Source organism: Kogia breviceps, chromosome 3 (genome assembly GCF_026419965.1).
Source record: "Kogia breviceps isolate mKogBre1 chromosome 3, mKogBre1 haplotype 1, whole genome shotgun sequence".
NCBI lineage: Eukaryota > Metazoa > Chordata > Mammalia > Artiodactyla > Physeteridae > Kogia > Kogia breviceps.
Genome location: NC_081312.1, coordinates 34,029,669 through 34,048,914, shown reverse-complemented (window position 1 = coordinate 34,048,914; position 19,246 = coordinate 34,029,669). Strand labels below are relative to the sequence as shown.

The following is a 19,246-nucleotide window of genomic DNA, read 5'->3' as shown; positions in this document are numbered from 1 at the left end:
TTTGTGGTATGTGTACATCTGGTTTTCCCTTTTCCATATGCTTAAGTCCTCCCTCCTCAATTGCTTCTGTTTAGCACTTAATTTAAATTCCCATATTAATCCAAGAAACAAATTTGAAATCTGTAAATTGAGGGGGTTTGATGATTTTTTTAGGCTTTTTAGAGCTCTAGGATTCTTTTAAGTAATAGTTTTATTTCAGAGAATATATTCTGATAAAATGAAACTTTGATTTACGTTGTAAATATAAGTAATTTAAATATAAATATAATATAAAGTAATCTAAGTAATTAATAATATAAGTAAATATAAGTAATTTAATAATATTGAAATAGATGAAACTTGTGCTGTTTGTCACTCTTCCTTGAAGACTATTTATAATGATCATTTGATCTTCAAAGTAAACCACTCAAAGGACTTAATAACTGCCCTTTATGATTACCACCATGCTCTAGGCTTAATTAGATTGGACTATTAGTATCTGATTTTTTTTTTACTGTATAAAGCTAAGAAATGTAGGACTAAGTCAAGTCAAAGTGAATGGGAGATTCTGAGGAAGTATTCGTCAGATGTTTGCACTTATTATATGCTTTTGAGTGTTTAAAGATTTAGAGGTACCACCATATATCAGGAACAAAGAGTTAGGAGTCTGGAATGGGGGAATCAGTCCCAGCCCATCACTGACTCACTTTGTGATTGCAGGTTACTCCTTGCTCTTAAAATTTCCCATGTGTAACATTTAGTAGATTATTTCTCACTCTTAACTTACCCAGGGATGTTTTGTGAAATAATAAAGATAACCATCGCCGGTTATTTTGTGCTCCTTGGTAAAGATTCTGCATAAATTAACGGCAGCACTAGGGTGGGTTATTCCATTATTTGAGAGTTCTTAAAAGTGAGAGCAGTACCCAAAATAGGTCACCTAAAGTTTTTATCATTTCTCCTAGGCCAAGGAAAAGTTTTCCATGTTAGATAGAACAATGCTGAAAATTAATATAAAAGTAAAGGTTTGTAACATTGTAGGAGCTGATTTTTTTTTTTTTCTTTTTTTTGCTACGTTGGGTCTTCGTTGCTACATGCGGGCTTTCTCTAGCTGCAGTGAGCAAGGGCTGCTCTTTGTTGCGGTGCGCAGGCTTCTCATTGCATTGGCTTCTCTTACTGCGGAGCATGGACTCTAGGCACGCGGGCTTCATTAGTTGCAGCACACAGGCTCAGTAGTTGTGGTGCACGGGCTTAGTTGCTCTGCGGCAGGTGGGATCTTCCGGGACCAGGGCTTGAACCTGTGTCCCCTGCATTGGCAGGTGGATTCTTAACCACTGGGCCACCAGGGAGGTCCCATAGGAGCTGATCTTGGTGTATACAGTTCTTTCCAAAGCTAATGTTCTGAGTCATTTTGCTGCCTTTTACAAAAGTTAGTGACCCACCTTTTAGGTTGGTTTTTTGGGGTTATATTTGTATTTTTATGTTTGCTGAAATAGTCTCCATGAGTTATCTCATTCACATAACCTTGGAATAGAAAGTCATATGTAAAATTTGCCGCTTTCCTTGAATTCTAATCCTTTCTGTGGAGTTATTGTGTTAGGTTCTCTATCTAAATTCCACTTTTCACTTTCTTGTGATTAGTTGTTTTTTGTTATAAAAATCTCTAAAAAACTTTTAACCTCCTTGAAAAATACCTGTTGTTCTTTTTGTTGATGCAGACACCAGTAAACTTCCTCTTTAAAGAAAAAACAGTTGTAGACAAAAGGAGATATTTATTTGAGGAAAGAGTTTAAATAAATGCATTTTTCTTCTCATTGTACTTCTTTCCAAATTGATGTCACCCCAGGAGGTGTGAGAAGTCTTTCAAAGCTTAATGTCCGACTGGTGAACAAAACTGACACTTGATTGCATGAAGTCCAGCAGTGTTTTGCTGTGTCGTTTCTGCATCTGGAGACTATTCTGTTGTGATGTAAAAAATTAAGATTACAATTTTTAAGGTATATATTTCACAATCAAAGTATTTATAAACACATATGAAACTTGTTCTACATGTAACCTATGCTGAAATGGAATGGTCATGTTTATAACTCAGTAGGTAAACTACTCTGGAATGTTTCAGACCCATCTCAGTTGAGGCAAGACATTTTGAACTAATAATGGAAGGAAGGATCTGTTTCCTTATTCAGTAGTTTCATATGAATTTAAAAAGATGGCTGATGTCTGGTTAGTTTCAAATTTAAGTTTGCTATACTTATGTCAGTAGAACATGTTTTCTTTCTGTTTTTAGACTTAGTAATGTTGGTCTTGGAATATGGATTTGCAGGTAAATAAAAAGTTAACTGTTTTTGATTGCTCTTGAACTTTAGAATTCAAATCAGTCAAGCAACTGAGAAGGGCAGTTAAGATACCATTGACATGCTTTGTGTTTCTGTTGTTTTTCCTTTCTTTGCCTGCAAACGTAAATTGAATTGTAGTTTTGTACTTGAAAATAAATTACTATTAAAATAAAAGCAATTTAATAGCATTATAGAAAACTTGGATAATGGAGAGAGGAAAATGACTGTAGTAGATAGGATTTGAGGTGAGTCTTGAAGAATGCACAGTACTTGATGTATCCCAGGCTATCTCTTGGACATGTTTTGATCTGTGTGACTGTTGTGTGCTATATGTTGTATAGCTGTGGTCATTCTGCCTGGTGGAAAAAGTTGGATATTTATTCTCTAACTTCAATATAATCTTATTTAAAATTTTCTAATTTTTTAAATTTTTTATTGAAGTATAATTGATTTACAATGTTATATTAGTTTCTGGTGTATAGTAAAGTTATTATTATACATATATATGTTCCTTTTCATGTTCTTTTCCATTATGGTTTACTACAGGATGTTGAGTATAGTTCCTGGTGCTATACAGTAGGACCTTGTTGTTTATATATTTTGTATACAGTAGTCTGTATCTGCTAATCTCAAACTCCTAATTTATCCCTCCTCCACCCCCTATAATATAATCTTAACATTTCTCCATCTGTAAAATGATAATGGCTATATAATTTGAGATTTATTTAATTCAGTGCAGGCAAACCTTTTAAATTTGTGGAAATGACTTTCACTGTGAGTGGATTTAAGATAAAAGATAGCATTGCACATTAGCGCATTCTTCCACGTTTAAGACTGGAACCACTTTTTTTTTTTTTTTTTTGGCGTAAAAGTAAAGATTAGGCTCCCAAGATAGTTTGAGTGCCTTCTGCATGTTCTAGCTGGCAATAGTCTTAACCATTTTATATCCAGCATCTGGTTTATACATGAAACCCCTATAATTAGCCAGTAGTATTTCTTTGCCTTGTCTTTCGGGAAGATTTATAGTATGCCTCAGGTGGTGTCAGATAGCAGGCAGAAGAGTGAATAGCTAACTCTCTTAATTTAGAAAAAGTGTGTATTTCTGATACCAACTTTGTTAAAATAAAATACGATTTAAAAAATCGTTTTCACTCTTCATTTGACATGATTGATAACTCTACTGGCTGAACAAGGTAAGAAGCTTAAGCTTGTTGGGTGTGGTTTTAGAGTCTCAGGAAAGCTGGGAAGAACCTAAGCTTTAGAGGGGTTAGGCTTGTGATGTTCTGGAGTGTTATGCAAGGAGGAATTACTGGGCCAGGTGCCTTTCATGTCTGTATCTGCCAGAGTAAAAAGCAAGAGTTTGTCCCAGTAAAATTTTCATATGTTTTCTTCTCAGGGAAAAATGGCTTTTTAATACATGCAAGAGTCCAAATACTTCATAGGTAATCAATCTCAAAAAAAGGGAAGTTTGCTTTCTGGTTGGTTATCAAGTTGATACACACAATTGCTGTGTTCTGCTTAAACCATAATTATCAGCGAAATCTTGTTAAATAGGATTTTCTGAAATGAAGCCTGTTAATTACATCAGACCCTTTGGTTTTATGTGAAACTATTATTATGGCATAAATTGAGAGCTGATTGTGCAACCTACTTATTTGGAAAATTTCTTCACCTCAAATTTTACTTCAAATCCATGACTTCTAATGGAAAGGGCATAGTGAGAGGCAGCACTAGATTTCTAAGCCTAACTCTTTTCCTTAAAAATCCCTCAGTGATCAAATTGCCTTGAATGAGTAGATCCCATACCAGGGTTTGGGATTAGTTAGTTTCAAAACATTTTATCAAACATTCTTCTAGGGACAGGTCTATGCTGGCTAGATCCACAGAAATCAAAATTATCAACATAGTGATGACAATGTAATTAGCCACATCTATCAGCAGTGTATAATCAACCATATCTGAGGCTGCTGAAATGTCCACTGTGGTAAAAAATTCTGGCTCTACCCTTGACTCTTATTAATAACCCTAAGGATTTTGACTGAACTCTGTAAGTGGCCTTAAATCTAACCCCGGATTTGCTGTGTAGTTCTAGGTAAATAGTGTGCAAAGTTAGGAAACTAGATCAAAACAAAACTCACTTCATATCTAGGATAAATTATGATAGAGTGAGAAATTGGCAGTAAGAAGTTTTAGTGAATAGGACCCTCTAAGAAAGCCGAAGTAAGTGCTTGTTGCATTCAGACTTTTACAAAAAAACTTTGTCTAAACTGTTAAAGTAGATTTTATGTAAATTGTTCATGCTAAATATTTGCATTTTATATTCCTATTCCTCTGTACTTGCCATTTGATGAAGTTTTCAAACTGTGGTTTGCTGGAGGGGGGGAAAAAAACCCCAAACCCAAACCACAAAGGACAAATTGAATTACAAACCTGGTGTGGTCCTTTAACTCAATTACATCTAATTTGTGTTATTTTAGTCATCCTGGGTGGCAGCTGTTCTGCATGATTGCCCACAAACAATTTCAGTGTAAGAATTTGTCCTGATTAAGACTCCTTAAGATTGGTAGTAGCCTATTTCTATTTTAAGGGGCAAAGTTATAGATTAATTTTGTGTTATCAGGACCATTTTAAAAATTAAAAATTTAGTTGGTTTGCTCTTTAAATTGACTTAAATAGTAAGCATCTAATGTTTATTTTAAATGTTAATATTTTAATAAGTTCACCTCATTTTCTTATTTCTTCTGCTTCAATTTAAGTTTCTCCTAAAAATAGCCTCCTAATTACTTCATTCAGGCAATTATCAATATGAAAGCAAGGGAATATGGAATTTTAGATTTTGATATACCTAAATAAATATTTTGACATTCTACACCAACATTTGGAATGACCTGGGAAGAAAGGACAGGAAAGAATATGGATTTAGGATTGTTCAGTATAATTGAGATGGAGGTTTCAGTTAGAGTTGAGTTAGGATTGAGTCTGAAATGCAGTTGAATTTACAGAAATGAAGAATTTGTAAATTCTTCAGAATTCATAGAAATTGAAACTCAAGGGACTCATGCAAAAACTGACACAGGAACCACTTATAGAATGGTGTCTAACAATTGATACTAACTTGTTCTTCACTCATCTTTTTTTTAAAATAAATGTGTTTTCATTGCTATTATTATTATTATATTTTTAAATTTTTGGCTGCACTCAGGCTTTCTCTAGTTGTGAGTGGGGGCTACTCTGCATTGCGGTGTGCGGACTTCTCATTTTGGTGGCTTCTCTTGTTGTGGAGCACGGATTCTAGGTGCTAGGGCTTCAGTAGTTGTGGCACTCAGCCTCAGTAGTTGTGGCACATGGGCTTAGTTGCTCCGCAGCATGTGGGATCTTCTCGGACCAGGGATTGAACCCGTGTCCTCTGCATTGGCAGGCAGATTAACCACTGCACCACCAGGGAAGTCCCCACTCATCTTTATGTTTTTAATGATTATTTTATTTTCTGCGGATGCATTTTCTGAGCAAAATACTCAGTTTAGGTCATGGCGTATTACTAACTTGGATGGTAAGAGTACACTTAAATGTCTTTTTAATATTAGAGATGAAATCTGAAAAATATATAGATGCAGAACAGAACATACATGATAGAAAGACCTCAACTAGTTTTCTGAGGTGGGAGAGTGGGACAGTGCTAGGTAGGCAATTATAGTGAAGAGATACTGTACAACAGAGACACAAATAGAAGAAAAATCTTAATTCCTTCAAAATGATGTATGAGGGCTTCCCTGGTGGCACAGTGGTTGAGAATCTGCCTGCCAATGCAGGGGACACGGGTTCGAGCCCTGGTCTGGGAAGATCCCACATGCCGTGGAGCAACTAGGCCTGTGAGCCACAACTACTGAACCTGCGCCTCTGGAGCCTGTGCTCCGCAACGGGAGAGTCCGCAATAGTGAGAGGCCTGCGCACTACGATGAAGAGAGGCCCCCGCTCGCCGCAACTAGAGAAAGCCCATGCACAGAAATGAAGACCCAACATAGCCATAAATAAATAAATAAATAATTTTTAAAAAATGATGTATGAATATGTTTGTAAAGATGTTGTCTTTCTACTACATCCAGTAATTTTCAATTAGCAACTGAACATCTGCTATGGATTAGGTATTGTTCTAGGTACTGGGGCTTCACTGATCAATAAGCTATAAGTCCCTACTTTGGAGGGATTTACATGTAGAAGGGATGGCAAACATGTAAATAATAATTTATAGGGAATTCCCTGGTGGTCCAGTGGTTAGGACTCCAAGCTTTTATTGCCAAGGGCTTGGGTTCAATCCCTGGTCAGGGAACTAAGAGCGCAAGCTGCATGGTGCGGCCAAAAAAATAAATGAATAGTACTTTATAGCACCAAATGGTAGATGATGTGATGGAGGTTTGAGTAAATTCAAAGCTTCATATTTTGTTAGGGGAAAGTATAGGACTAAAGTTAGGATGTTAGATCAAAATAGAAGTGTATTTCAAAAAAAATACTACTGTATATGAGGCATACCTTTCACTAGGCATTTAATCAATTACTAGTTGACCCATAGACTTAGGAATATAAATTAAGTTTGTGGTGTCTATCAGCTGCCTGCACTACTTCCCTATCATTCTCTTCATAAGGAAGAAAGTAACAGTTTTTAAATTTATTTAATTTATTTATTTTTGGCTGTGTTGGGTCTTCATTGCTGTATGTGGGCTTTCTCTAATTGTGGCGACGAAGGGATACTCTTCGTTTTGGTGTGCGGGCTTATCATTGCAGTGGCTTCTCTTGTTGCAGAGCACGGGCTCTAGGCATGCAGGCTTCAGTAGTTATGGCACATGGGCTCAGTAGTTACGGCACGTGGGCTCAGTAGTTGTGGCTCACAGGCTCTAGAGCTCAGGCTCAGTAGTTGTGCACATGGGCTTAGCTGCTCTGCTCACGTGGGATCTTCCTGGACCAGGGCTTGAACCTGTGTTCCCTGCATTGGCAGGCGGATTCTCAACCACTGTGCCACCAGGGAAGCCCAGAAAATAACAATTTGATCACCTTTTATTCTAAGCATTTTCTTGTATATTTTCTCATTTTAATTAGTTGTGAACTATACTAAGTTTAGTAACATTTTTTTTTAACCTTTCATCATCCTGTATTCTTCTTTTACTTCTGACCCTATCTACCTATCTGCTACTTGAAACTCCCCTCAGCCCTTGGTTTTCAATGGCAGTCTATTTTCTGATTTCCGTCCTGCCTTTCCAACCTTACTTGGTGTCTCTTTTGCTGGCTTCACTTCTAGAGTAGTTATCTATTGTTATAACAAATTACCTTAAAATTTAGTGGCTTACAGCAATGAACATTCATTATCTGACTGTTTCTGTGAGCCAGTAATACCATATCTATCTGTGTTATTCACATGCACATGATAAACATTCAGACATTGAACAAATACTGTTGATGTTTCATAAATGGATGCTATTATTCTAGTTGAGGTTCTCATCACTTCACACCTAAATGACTCCACCTACTTCTTTGTTGGCTTCCAGTCTTCATCTCCATGTTGCTGTTAAACCAGCCTTTCTAAAGAAATTCATGCTGGTTTGGGCAGCCGAGGAGTGTGGTAGGTAACGGTCGTCAGCGCAAGGGTCATTTCGTCACTGGGAAGGGACGGCCCTCGCCCGCGGTGGTGGTGGTTAGCAAGATGAACAAAGATGCTCAGATGAGAGCAGCAATTAACCAAAAGTTGATAGAAACTGGAGAAAGAGAATGCCTCAAAGAGTTGCTGAGAGCTAAATTAATTGAATGTGGCTGGAAGGATCAGTTGAAGGCACGCTGTAAAGAGGTAATTAAAGAAAAAGGATTAGGGGGCTTCCCTGGTGGTGCAGTGGTTGAGAATCCGCCTGCCGATGCAGGGGATACGGGTTCGTGCCCCGGTCCGGGAAGATCCCACATACCGCGGAGCGGCTGGGCCCGTGAGCCATGGCCGCTGAGCCTGCGCGTCCGGAGCCTGTGATCCGCAACGGTAGAGGCCACAGCAGTGAGAGGCCCGCATACCACAAAAAAAAAAAAAAAAAAAAAGAAAAAGGATTAGAACACGTTACTGTTGATGACTTGGTGGCTGAAATCATACCAAAAGGCAGAGCCCTGGTACCTGACAGTGTAAAGAAGGAGCTCTTACAAAGAATAAGAACATTCCTTGCTCAGCATACCAGCCTTTAAGATTGAATTAGATTGTATTGTTTTGTGGTTTTATTTCTGAGAGTAAAACTTGCCATAAATTAGGAATTGATTTCCCCCAATAAAATCCTTTTTTGTATGATAGTATACAGTTTTCAGTAATGATGTATACAATTGTATTGATTTTTTTTCCCTAAATGTGTTATTTTAATAAATATCTCATGAATGAAAAAAAAAAAATTCATGCTGTTGCTTCTCTGATCAGTAACCAGTTGTGACTCTCATTGGACTAACTTTAAGTTTGTATTGGTCTTCTTGGTTTTCAAAGCATTCCATGTATGAGCCTCACCCTATTTATTTAACCATGTTTCTTAACAAACACCTACTTTAGTTAAACAGGTTATTTATACCTTACATCAACCCCCAACCCCATCCCTAATACTATGTTCAATTTTACTTTTTTGTTGCCTTTATTACTGGTTTTCTCCCAAATTTTATTGATTCTCTCTCAAATCTAAATATGTTCTTTCCACCTTTTCTATAAAGTCACTTTGGACTTTTCTGGCCCACTCTAGTTTTTTTTTTTTTTTTTTTAAGCAGATATTCATTTTATTTATTTATTTATTTATGGCTGTGTTGGGTCTTTGTTTCTGTGCGAGGGCTTTCTCCAGTTGCGGCAAGTGGGGGCCACTCTTCATCACGGTGCACTGGCCTCTCACTATCGTGGCCTCTCTTGTTGCGGAGCACAGGCTACGGATGCACAGGCTCAGCAGTTGTGGCTCACGGGCCCAGTTGCTCCGTGGCATGTGGGATCTTCCCAGACCAGGGCTCGAACCCATGTTCCCTGCATCGGCAGGCAGACTCTCAACCACTGCGCCACCGGGGAAGCCCCCCACTCTAGTTTTTAATCTTTGAATTTCTATTAATTAATGCTCAATACCAAACAGTGTAGTGCTTTATCTTTAGTTTGAGTTAATTTCCCTTCCCAACTAGAATTCCAATTATCAGAGAGCAAAATTCTTTCATCTCTTGAGTCTCTAGTGTACTGAGTCTGTAAGTACATGTTGGTTGATTGAGAATTAGAAAACTTGACTCACCTGTATAAAATCCTCTTTGCAGTGCCGCTGAATGAATTTTAACTCTCAGAGTAATAAATGAGGATGAACTGGGACTTCAGGATATTTCATCATTTTCCTGAAAAGAAGCATTGCTGTATGAAGTGATTAATTTAAAAAATGTTCCCTCTGGCCAATAATGAAAACTGGCTTTTAGTCTTGAACTATCAAAGCAAAAGTTTCAGTTGCCTGGAGAGAACAGGTATTAAGTAGCAAGCAGTTCAAGTTCTCTGATCCCTAGTCTGCTTCAGCTATGGGCCTAGCCAACCCCTTTGGCGTAGATAAGTATAACAAGGAATTTACTTTTATCTTCTCTGTCTTGAAAGTTTCGTGGATTTGATTCACAAAGAAAGAGTAATAATTGAAATTTTATGTCAGCATCTTCTCATTCACCTAGAAAAGTTAAAGTTAGATAATAATATTAATCAAAATATAAGAAAACATAGGGCCTGGAAATATAGTCAGGGCTAATTGTGTTCCCTAATACTCAGTATAATTTTGCACCAGCCCTGGAGAATGAGGCCTGAGAGCCAGTGGGTAGTAAAGCTCCAGTTCTTTTGATAGCTTTTAGTTCTGTGCTTTTGCTAAGATAGAATTCTATTCACGTTATTAGTTTCTATCAATATTCCCTTGTATGCTCTTATCTTTTTATTTCCCTCTTTCTCTACCTTTCTGTTCCTCTTTGTTACTTCCCCATAAAGCCATAGGTAGGGTATTTGGTCATGGTTAGAATATAAGAATGTTAAAATTTTCATTACAACCATCTCTTTTTAGGTTTGTATTTTAGGATTATTTATAATATCAAGTCTGTGATTTAGGTTATTATTTGCACATTTTTGGTTTCCCTGTGGCTAAATTACTGATGTTTATACAAAAACTTTTTTTCCCTTGTTATTTGCTCATGTAGGTGTTTCATCCAAGATTCTTGTCTTTAGCACTGGAATATTTGAATTAGAGAAATTAAGGAAGTTGAAAACGTTAAAGCTCTTGATTTTGGCCTTTTATCTGTATAGCTAATGACTTTTGGCAATGTTTCCTGGAGAAGATAAAGAGTATCAGTTGTGAATTTACCTGGTTACTGCCCATATCACCTTGATTCATACATCCTGCCCCTGTATTCCTTCCTCTAGTTTCCCTGCACCTCTCAGGGCCTCCTCATAAATGCCAATCCAGTGATACTAGCTCTGACTATTACGTCTTTTAGTTTTCTTCTTTTCTCATCCCATACTTCTTCATGTATACCCCTTCCCTACCTAAAGCACTACCTCCAGCTATGATTAAAGGTAAAATATAAAGAAGTGGGAGGAGCGAGACAGTGAGGAGGGGCAGAGACACAAGAAAAATGTCAGGAAGAGATATGAGTGTAGTCTTCAATCGACTCACTGCCCTATCCAACCACTTCCCTACTCTGTCTTATTCCTGTTTGTCACCACTTTAATATTTCTAAAAGGAATTTAAAATAAAAGTTAAACAAATTTGTTTGAATTTCATTTCTCAACACTCAAATAAAAGTGCTTTTCTGAAAATCACCAATGATGTCCTTAAATTTCATGGTTTTTGCTTAGTCTGTGTCTTCCTTGATCACTGCTGCATTTTATACAAATCTGAACATTCCCTTCTTGCTAAAAGGAGAAGGCTTATTGAATACAACTTTTGCCACATGAAACCTTGCCTAATCAGCCTCATTTGAGAGTACACATTTCATTTGATGGCATTTGCAAATTATCCAACCCCCCTGTCCCGGAACTTGCTATATGAAAATGCTTCCATATGCTAAAAGCTAGTCTACTTATTTTGCTGAAGCAGAAAAAAAGAAAAATGTACTTTACTGACTTGCTGTTTTATAAACACGAAGCTACAACGTGGGCAGATTTGGCAATGGCAGCCCCTCAGAGTTCACTGTAAACAACTTTGCAGCCCTGAGGCCTCTCTGCTGTCCAAGATGAGTGTGGAGAGTTATTTTGCTCCACAAAAGTAAATTGTTAAAAATACATTTTTGACTTGTATATGGTTCTAAAATATTTAAATACAGTTAAAATATAGTATTAGACTTCGATTTCTAACAGATTTGGACATTTAAAATAACTAAGTACTTTAAGTTTCAGATTCTTTGTTTATCTCAAGCCCTTTATTTTAATATCCACCACTCTGGTCTGGGTTCCCAGCACCACATGCCTGGATTATAGCAATAGTCTTCTCACTGAGCTCCCTAACATTCATCATTCTCCCTTTTAACCTATCCTACCTGGTGCTGTAGGATAATCTTTCTTAAATAACTTTATGCCTTTTCCTATCAACTGATCTCATTTATACTAATCTCACCAATATTTCTCTCAAGACCTGACTTATAATTTCCTTTATGGAGCCTTCCTAACAATCCCATCTAGCCCTGTTTTTTCCACAGTACTTTTTAGCCAAGCTCCTGCTCTGTTATATATAGTTGATTTATTGAAGATTTTCTTGTTGTTGTTGTGTTCTTTCCTTTTCAAGTGGATATCAGTGTGATAGAAATATGGCTTGCTATTTCTTTTAACTGGATTCTAATATACTTATGAGCAAATAATGGATATAAAATATATATATTCTGTTACTAGAGGTTATCAGTTAAAATTGTGGCTATTTGCTTAAATTGCATAAACTATCAAATAGAAGAGCTGAATGATGGTACCTGAACAGTGCTTAATATATACTAAAGACTATAAAATAAATCCTACTGGAGGCTGTAGGAGACTGTACTTTGTCTTCTTTATAAAGATTTATTGCTTGGTTTTTAGAATTGATGGTTTTATCTTGTAAGTAAAGAAATTGGTCTGGGATTCATGTGGTTATAAATAGAAATTCTATTATTTCATTTTTATCACTGCAGCATCTTGGACCAAAAAAATATTTTAAAGAACAACTTTGAAAAAGGAGATAAAGTTCGAGGACTAACACTGCTTGACTTCATTTTATTTGTTTTTGAATTTTATTTATTTTTTTATACAGCAGGTTCTTATTAGTTATCTCTTTTATACATATTAGTGTATACATGTCAATCCCAATCTCCCAATTCATACCGCCGCCACCACCCCCGCCACTTTTCCCCTTTGGTGTCCATACGTTTGCTCTCTACATCTGTGTCTCTATTTCTGCCCTGCAAACTGGTTCGTCTGTACCATTTTTCTAGGTTCCACATATACGCATTAATATACGATATTTGTTTTTCTCTTTCTGACTTACTTCACTCTGTATGACAGTCTCTGGATCCATCCCCGTCTCTACAAATGACCCAATTTCGTTCCCTTTTATGGCTGAGTAATATTCCATTGTATATATGTACCACATCTTCTTTATCCACTCATCTGTAGATGGGCATTTAGGTTGTTGCCATGACCTGGCTATTGTAAATAGTGCTGCAATGAACATTGGGGTGCATGTGTCTTTTTGAATTATGGTTTTCTCTGGGTATATGACCAGTAGTGGGATTGCTGGGTCATATGGTAATTCTATTTTTAGTTTTTTAAGAACCCTCCATAGTGGCTGTATCAATTTACATTCCCACGAACAGTATAAGAGGGTTCCCTTTTCTCCACACCCTCTCCAGCATTTGTTTGTAGATTTTCTGATGATGCCCATTCTAAACGGTGTGAAGTGAGATACCTCATTGTCGTTTTGATTTGCATTTCTCTAATAATTAGTGATGTTGAGCAGCTTTTCATGTGTCTCTTGGCCATCTGTATGTCTTCTTTGGAGAGATGTCTATTTAGGTCTTCTGCCCATTTTCTGGGTTGTTTGTTTTTTTTAATATTGAGCTGCATGAGCTGTTTATATATTTTGGAGATTAATCCTTTGTCCATTGATTTGTTTGCAAATATTTTCTCCCATTCTGAGGGTTGTCTTTTCATCTTGTTTGTAGTTTCCTTTGCTTTGCAAAAGGTTTTAAGTTTCATTAGGTCCCATTTGTTTGTTTTTGTTTTTATTTCCATTACTCTAGGAGGTGGGTCAAAAAGATCTTGCTGTGATTTATGCCAAACAGTGTTCTTCCTATGTTTTCCTCTAAGAGTTTTATAGTGTCTGGTCTTACATTTATGTATATAATCCATTTTGAGTTTATTTTTGTGTATGGTGTTAGAGGGTAACACTGCTTGACTTTAAGAGTTACAAACCTTGGGCTTCCCTGGTGGCGCAGTGGTTGAGAATCCGCCTGCCGATGCAGGAGACACGGGTTCGTGCCCTGGTCCGGGAAGATCCCACATGCCGCGGAGCAACTAAGCCCGTGAGCCATGGCCGCTGAGCCTGTGCGTCCGGAGCCTGTGCTCCGCAACGGGAGAGGCCACAACAGTGAGAGGCCCGCATACCGCAAAAAAAAAAAAAAAAAAAAAAAGAGTTACAAACCTAGGGCTTCCCTGGTGGTGCAGTGGTTGAGAATCTGCCTGCCAATGCAGGGGACATGGGTTCGAGCCGTGGTCTGAGAAGATCCTACACGCTGTGAAGCAAATAAGCCCACGTGCCACAACTACTGAAGCCTGCGTGCCTAGAGCCCGTGCTCTGCAACAAGAGAAGCTACCTCAATGAGAAGCCTGCGCACAACAACAAAGAGTAGCCCCCACTCACCGCAACTAAAGAAAGCCCGTGAGCAGCAATGAAGACCCAACACAGCCAAAAATAAATAAATTTATAGACTAAAAAAAGACTTATAAACCTAGAACAAATAAGATAATGTGATATTGGCATAAAGATAGAGAAACAAATCAATGGAATGATCCACACATAATTGAACAACTGCGTTATTATTATTATTTTTTAATGAAGTACTTGGTTGTATGAGTTTTTTTGTTTGTTTTTTAAGAAGATGTTGGGGGTAGGAGTTTATTAATTTATTAATTTATTTTTGCTGTGTTGGGTCTTCGTTTCTGTGCAAGGGCTTTCTCTAGTTGTGGCAAGCGGGGGCCACTCTTCATTGCGGTGCGCGGGCCTCTCACTGTCGCGGCCTCTCTTGTTGTGGAGCACAGGCTCCAGACACACAGGCTCAGTAGTTGTGGCTCACGGGCACAGTTGCTCCACGGCATGTGGGATCCTCCCAGACCAGGGCTCAAACCCGTGTCCCCTGCATTAGCAGGCAGATTTTCAACCACTGTGCCACCAGGGAAGCCCCTTGAACAATTGTGTTTTGACAAAAGTTTAATTAAGTGGAGAAAGGCCAATCTTTTAAAAAGATGATGCTAAAACAGTTGGATATCCATATTAAAAAATGATTCATATCATACCATATAAAATATTAACTCAAAAGGGATCATAGACTTACATGTAAAACCTAAACCTGTAAAGGAAAACAGAGAAAAATCTTTATCTTGAGTAAGGTAAAGGTTTCTTATACACAATTCCAAATGTACGATCCATAAAAGAACAAATTGATAAACTGGACTTCATCAAAATAAAAAATTTTGATCTTCAAAAGAGAGTGAAAAGACAAGCCACAGACTAGGAGGTAATATTTGCAGGACCTATGTATGATAAAGGACTTATACTCAGAAAATACAAAGAACTCTGAAAACTCAGTAATAAGAAAACAAACAATGGAACAAAAAAAATGAGACAAAAGATTTAAACAGAAATTTTACCAAGGAAGATATATGGATGAAAAATAAGAACATGAAAAGAAGCTAAACATCATCAATTATTAGGGAAATGCAAATTAAAACAATGAGATACCATACCTATTGGTATGGCTAAAATTTTAAAGATTGACCACAACAAGTGTTGGTGAGGATGTGGAAGAACTGGAACTCTCATGCCCTGCTGGTGGGAACAAAAAATTATGCAATCACTTTGAAAAACAGTTTAGCAGTTTCTTTTTTCCAGCTTTATTGAGATATAATTGATAGTTAACACTGTGTAAATGTAAGGTGTATATGTTGATTTGATACATTTACATACCACAGAATGATTATCACCATAGCATCAGCTAACATTTCTATTCTGTCACATAGTTACCAATTCTTTTTTGTGGTGAGAACATTTAATATCTACTTTCTTAGCAACTTCCAAGTATATAATATAGTATAATTAGCTATAATCACCATGCAGTACATTAGATATTGTTAACCTTTTAACTGGAAGTTTGTACCTTTGACCAGTATCTCCCCATTTCCCCCATCCCTCAGCCCTTGGTAATGGCCACTCTATTCTCTAGCAGTTTCTTAAATGTTAAACATACACCTAACATTCAATCCACCCATTCTACTTAGCTTTTTACCCAGGAGAATTAAAAGCATATTTCCATACAAAGACGACTTGTACATGAATATCATAGCAGCCTTATTTGTAATGCCCAAAACTGGAAATCACCCACATGTCTGTCAACAAGTGAATGGATTAAAAAAACTGTAGTATATCTATGCAAGAGATTACTACTCAGCAATAAAAAGAAATTAATTACTGGCACATTGCAACAACATGCATAGCTCTCAAAATAATTATGCTGAGTGAAAGAAGGCAGACCTTCACTCCCCCTGCAAAAAAGTATATACTGTATTATTTCACTTGTTTAAAATTCTAGAAAATGAAAACTATTCTGTATTGACAGCAGATCACTGGCTACCTAGGAATGAGGGGCAGGGGAAGAGGAAGAATTACAAAGAGGCACAAGGAAACTTTTGAGGGTTATTAATATTTTCACTATCTTAATTGCGGTAATGGTTTTGCATACATGATTCAAAGTCTATCAACTTGTACTCTTTGAAAATGTGTACCTATTTTACAGGTCAATAAAATTATATCTCAATGAAAAAAAAATATTGTAAAGAGGTGTTAAAGGTGCAATTTAGCAGCAAAAGCAACATCATTTAAAATATACTTTAGCATATTATAAATAATATATAAACAAATATATATATTTATAAACATAAATATAACAACATATACATTATTGAAGAGACCCACATGTCACCTACCATGTTTAGTTCTAGAGTTGCTAGAATGTTATCAAAGAAGACCATCTTATAAAGGGAATTATCATACCCTGACCATCCAGCACTCATCTATCATTCTGCATAGAGGATCTGTATAGCTACAATGATAACAATAAAAAAAGGAACAGCAAGCTTTAGTTTTAAAACTGGTGGACCATCTCAGTCTTTATCTAAATATCAATATTTTTCTTCTTTCACTTTCTTGATGAAATCTTATATTTTGATTCTTCTTTTCAGTGTGTTCTCTTTAACTTATTACTAAGATAGGGATTGGATCCAGAGAAGCCATGTAGAACTATTACATGGTATTGCTTAAGCAACTAATTTACAAAATAATTTTTTTAAAGAATTTATTTATTTTTGGCTGCGTTGGGTCTTCATTGCTGCATGCAGGCTTTCCCTAGTTGGGGTGAGTGGGGGCTACTCTTCGTTGTGGTGCGCGGGCTTCTCATTGCGGTGGCTTCTCTTGTTGTGGAGCACGGGTTCTAGGCACTCAGGCTTCAGTAGTTGAAGCTCACGGGCTCTAGAGCACAGGCTCAGTAGTTGTGGTACACGGGCTTAGTTTCTCCGCGGCATGTGGGATCTTCCTGGACCAGGGCTGGAACCCGTGTCCCCTGAATTGGCAGGTGGATTCTTAACCACTGCCCCACCAGGGAAGTCCCAACAAAATAATTTGGGGAGGGAATTTATTGCATTTTATCACAAGTGAGGAATGAGAACCAAGAAATATAGTGCTTAAAATAGAGTCTAAATCCAGCAATCCAGCAGAGTGTTAGGATTTTGTTTTTATTTCATATATTTGTGCTTAATTTTTCCATTATGAAAGTGAGATCAGATCTCATTGGTGTCTTTATTTTTTTAAAAAAAAGGGGGAGGAATTTTATGTCGGCCAACTTATATCAACATTGGTCTGAGTGAAAGAAAATGAGTTTTTGGTAAGGTTCAGTGACAACGCTTGGACAGCTCAGCACTACCATGTAACAGTGCACAAAATATATACAAATTTATTAGTGTCTTCTCACTGCAAGCTATCACCGAATTACCAAGGAGCAGACACTAGGGATGCATGATTTTTACTTTCTATATAAAACGATGTTTAAGAGTTACTTAAACTTGATTTTAAAGCTCTGCAATGATTTGTCTAAGATAAGCCTACAGAGTTACTCGTCTTTAGGTTTTTTAAGTTCTCGTTTATAGTAACAAGCATATTATATCAATTGTTTGATTTTTTAATATTTTGGAGCTGACAGTTTGGCTGATATAACACTGAAATAACAGCGGCAAATAACTGGGCTGTGCTGACAATTGTTAGGTATATCTTGATGGAAAATCAGCTTGATGGATGGAGAAGAACTTAGTTCTATAGTTATATAATTTAGGCAATTAAAAAATTTTGGCGGAGCTAGGTTTTTTATTAAAGATTTAGTTTGGTTCTCAAAAGTTATAGCTAAGTCCTGATGAGTAATTTACTAATGACTTATGTATATTCCTGAATCTTATGTATCTTCCTGTCTTTTATCCCTTTGTGTCACTGTGCCTCTGTATGAATTACCAAAGTTTCTATGATTTCTATTCTCCTTTGCCTTTGGTCTATCTTTGTTCAGCTGGACCCTCTGCTTTTCTCTCCTCTTTAGTATTTACCCCTCTAAGCCCTACAGTGCTTCACATGCCACATAAGTCAAACCTTTCTTGACATTCTATTCATACATGTTATATATGCCTCTTTTGTGCTTAAGGGGGTCTGTGCCATTTATCACCAAGGTAGGGGCAGCGAGGATGCTCTGGATGTTCCACTGTGCTACAGGAAGAAAATATTAGAACTTTACAATTATTTTAAATCTCATCCTGGTTAATTTTTATTTTTTTGTGTGTATATGTTTTATAATGTACATGATAAATTATTATCCAAACAGAAGACATAAAATAATTAAAATACATATAGTGGGGGTGGGAGTACATGCCCCAAATGTGTTACTGATGGAGCATACACCAAAAAGTTCAGGGACCACCGCTGGTAATCATATATCTCTAATTGTCGGGTCTGTTTCTTCATTTGTAAAGTTAGGTCTAGGATTGGGTTAGATAATTTCTAGGGTCTTTTGTAGCTTAAATGTTCATTGAGTTAAAAATGTTATTAAAAAATATTTCAAGCATACAGAAAAGTTACAAGTATGGTATAATGAATTCCCATATGCCATTCACATAGTTTTATCCACTGTTAACATTGTGCCACGTTTTCCTCTTTCTCTCTTAAAAACATATATACATACATATCATTATACTTTTGTTCAGAACCATTTGGTAATAAATTGCAGAGGTTGTGACCATTCAACATAAATACTTTAGCATGTGTCTGTTAAGAACAAAGACACTCTCTTACATAGCCACAAATTCAATACTGGATTATTATCTAGTATATGGTGCGTATTCAGATTTTGCATATTGTCCCAGTATGACCTTTATAAACTGTTTTTCCCCCAATCCGAGGATTGGAGGATAGGAATTTGTGTGTGTGTGTGTGTGTGTGTGTGTGTGTGTGTGTGTCTTTAGTTTTCTTCACTAGAGCAGTCTTTTAAATTTTCTTTGTCTTTCATGACACTGACATTTTTTAAAGAGAATAGGCCCACAGTTTTGTGGATTGTTTCTTTTGGGTTTGTGTAACCGTTTTCACTATACCTTGTTTTTTTCTTTTTTGTAG

The 19,246-nt window shown here is 36.8% G+C and overlaps 1 protein-coding gene and 1 pseudogene across 3 annotated transcripts in view; both read left to right on the top strand.

The window, feature by feature from the left end:
- RAD51B (RAD51 paralog B) overlaps positions 1 to 19,246 on the top strand; it is a 735,153-nt gene that overhangs the window by 125,523 nt on the left and 590,384 nt on the right. The gene's annotated exons all lie outside the window — the stretch shown is intronic.
- LOC131753308 (transcription and mRNA export factor ENY2-like) lies at positions 7,915 to 8,608 on the top strand (annotated as a pseudogene).